Below are 3,464 nucleotides of genomic sequence, written 5' to 3'. Positions count from 1 at the left end.
CCTTTGTTCAACCCTTTAACATTGTCAAATGACCTCCAAATTTCATGCCTAGCCAAATCATGTCATGCTAAGTCTTCTATTAAAATATCATGAATATTAGAGTCCATCCAGAGGGTTATTTTAAAGTCCCTTAAATCTGGAAAAAATTGCCTGGTTTAGGACTTTAAATTTTGGTTGTCTTAATTATTCCATAATCCTAACTTGAGAAAAGTCTAGATTGGCTTGAAAAAAAATTCATAATATACTTTCATCATCGTGAATCTCCCACTTTGCTCAATCTGAATTCATAGTTTCATAATTGTATGTCATATTTTGGACACCTCATATTGCAATCCACATCCATAAAGGCCTCGAAAACATTAATAATCATAAAACTACATTTTTATTTTTATTTTTATGTTTTGAAACATCAGATTAAAACATCTAATCTTCGTGAGCAAAATCATTTTTATGCGTACACTAGTTTCAGTAGCCTACTATTTTTAATGATACTATAACTTGGCGATGTTAGATAAATACAACTCTCCACAATGGTATGGTATTGTCCACTTTGAGCATAAGCTTGACTTCTTTTTCTTTTAGAGTTCTTTGTTCGACCTTTGAGGATTCTATTGACATGACTAAGTTTAGGGCATGGCTCTGATATCATGTTAGATAAATACAACTCTCCACAATGGTATGAAATTGTCCACTTTGACCATAAGCTCCGATGACTTTGCTTTTGGCTTCCCAAAAGGCCTCAGCCAATGGAGAGAGTATTCCTTGATTATAAACCCATGATCATTCCCTAGATTAACTGACGTGGACTTTCATCCAACATAGGATTTGAATACAAATTTTGCTAAATCTAAACGTGTATTGAATCATCAATACATCATGTACCAGTCACATTCTAAGTATAGCAAGTCACAAAAATGTAAAAATAATATCTTTTATTATATTTGGTAAGCAAGACAATGGAAACATTGTGAGTGTACATCATAGGCTAGTCTACAGAATCTATAAGCCTAGAGCTCTAATACAATTTATAACGAATCATGTCAAAGATTCAGATCATGATTCAAATATTAGATTTAACACATAGTGGCCCCATCCATTCCCCTGTATCCCTTGCGATAGGGTTACTTGTAAAGCCCCAAGTAAGGTTAAGGTAACTCAAGTATGTTTAAGAAGCCCACAAGATGTTTAAAAGACTCAAGGATAGGAACTAAGAGACCTAAGCAAAGACAAAGGGCCTAAGTAAGTAATTTTACCATAGGAAGGAATTATAAGGATTCAAGGCGTTTGAAAAAGGTTTGTTAAGGAAAACGCAAGCATAAAGGGCAAAAATGTCATTTTTCTAATTTTTCTAAAAAATGAACTTCAAATTTACGAGGAGTTTCACTATGAGTTACCCTTCCTCTTCCTCGGTAAAGTATTAAGTAGGGGCTTTCATTTAAACAAAAATGAAGTCTTGAATTTCCTTAAGCTTGGGTTGGAAGCTTTTGGATTATGAATTTCATTGATCTCAAGAGACTACGGTTCATCAAATTCCCTCAAAGCAATTCTAATCACTTTTAAATTAGCTCCCCAACAAGTTTCATGAAGGAATCAAGTGTTGAAAACATCCCAAGCACATTCCCTCAATTTGAGTTTTCATGGTCGTAGGATGGAGAGGAGGAGTATACTATTGAGGATTAGGGTTATTTACATCAGAAATGTTAAATTGCTGTAAATACTGGTTAGATTATTTAAGAATCAAAGTCGAGTTCCTTTATAACTAGAACAAAAAAGAAATCGTGGTCGGAAAGGTTATAGTAGCAAAAGCCTCCTCTTAATTGGAAAGCGATTCCGTCTACATACTAGGCTAAAGCATGATCTTTCTTCATCTCATTCTACGTAATTTCATTTTCATCACCGTCACTTTGATCTCGAAAGATATGAAAGATCTCCCTTTAAGACTTTCTATACCTATGTTTCTCGAAGCCACACTTTGTGCCACTCCTTTCATTTATACTCTAAGCACGATTGCTATAATATATACTTCCTTGACTCATAAATTGAGCTCAGACTACAAGTAAATTCATCTATTCAAACCAATATGAATCAGTTTCTAGGCACTCAATGAAGAAGTTTCATGAAGACCAAAAATCTAAAGACCTAAAAATAAAGGACAATCAAAGAAAAAATTTATGAGATTCGTTTAGGAAAAAACTCCAAATTTTTCGACTAAGGTCCATTAAGATTTAATCTATGGATTATATAAACTTGAAGAGGATGAGAAAAGAATATTTCATAAAGAAGTTGACACCAGACGAGCTCTCTATCAAGTTTTGCAATTACCTTTAGAATCTGCAAAAAAAAATTGGTATCATGTCAAAAGAAAGAATCGAGCAATTTGCGGCATACATGAGAATTTTCCTTTAAAAATGAATTCCCAAGGCTGAGAGAAAGATAAGGAAGAAACCTCATGAAAGAATCCGGAGCTAAAATTGCCTAGAGAGTTTTGACAAATAACAAGTTTCTAGGTTTTAACTCTAGTGAGATTTAAGTTTCCGAACTAACTTTGAAGCTTATTACTTTAGCTAAGGTCCAGATGAGGTGAATTCTTGATCTCTAGCTCTTTCATGGAACATGATCTTCAAGTTTCATGACGAAGTGAAGGGACTGTAGAAGGCGATTATCAAAGCAACCTCGCAACAGCCACACACTTATAAATATGTCTTATAAATACATATGTGTGCTAAAAGTACCATTTTATCAACTATCCCTATCTGTTTCATCGTAAATACTATACAACTTTTTTTTTTTTTTTTTGTTAATTTTCTCCCCTTTTGCTACAATTTTTAAGTAAAATGTGGCCACTTATGATCCATTTTAAACTCCTTTTATGACAGATTTGTGATGTAATTTCTTAGAACATGTAAATCATATTGATATATATATTTTTTTTTTTTCAGTTCAAGAGATTTGTAACGATATTAATGGAATTTTGATGAAAAGAATCATGGAAATTGACTTACAAAAATAGTTTCTTCTGACAAACTATTATTCCTTTGCCAATCTGATCTACATATAAGTTGTAATCAATGAGCTCCACGTTCAGTTTACATCCAAATGGTTACATAATGAAAAGCGCCCATGGCCTAATGGATAAGGCGTCTGACTTCTAATCAGGCGATTGTGGGTTCGAGTCCCACTAGGCGTGTCATCTTGTTAACAAATGAGTAATGATTTTAAGGAGGAGAATCACCCACACCCTATGCTTTGGACCAAATGCTTTGGACCAAAATTGAGATTTGCATCCCCTTTTCACCTCTATTTGTCTGTTTTATTATTGTGTAAATTAAATCCATCTTACAATTGGGTGTGGGGTAATGCAGGTTGACATAGTAGCTGATGGGGCACTAGAGTGATTTTATGGTCCTAAATAGGGTGTGGGGTCATGTCATGCACGTTGACATAGTAGCTGAGGGCCATAGGGC

The 3,464-nt window shown here is 34.1% G+C and overlaps 1 non-coding gene across 1 annotated transcript; it reads left to right on the top strand.

Annotated features, from left to right (window-relative positions):
• The first annotated feature begins 3,114 nt into the window (after positions 1-3,114).
• On the top strand, positions 3,115-3,187 carry TRNAR-UCU (transfer RNA arginine (anticodon UCU)). The gene has a single exon. It is a non-coding gene; the product is annotated as a tRNA-Arg (tRNA).
• The last annotated feature ends 277 nt before the right edge of the window (positions 3,188-3,464 follow it).

Source organism: Cucurbita pepo, chromosome 6 (genome assembly GCF_057944985.1).
Source record: "Cucurbita pepo subsp. pepo isolate OVF chromosome 6, ASM5794498v1, whole genome shotgun sequence".
NCBI classification, from domain to species: domain Eukaryota; kingdom Viridiplantae; phylum Streptophyta; class Magnoliopsida; order Cucurbitales; family Cucurbitaceae; genus Cucurbita; species Cucurbita pepo.
Note: the sequence above shows the minus strand (reverse complement) of the source record. Positions and strands in the feature narration are given on the sequence as shown.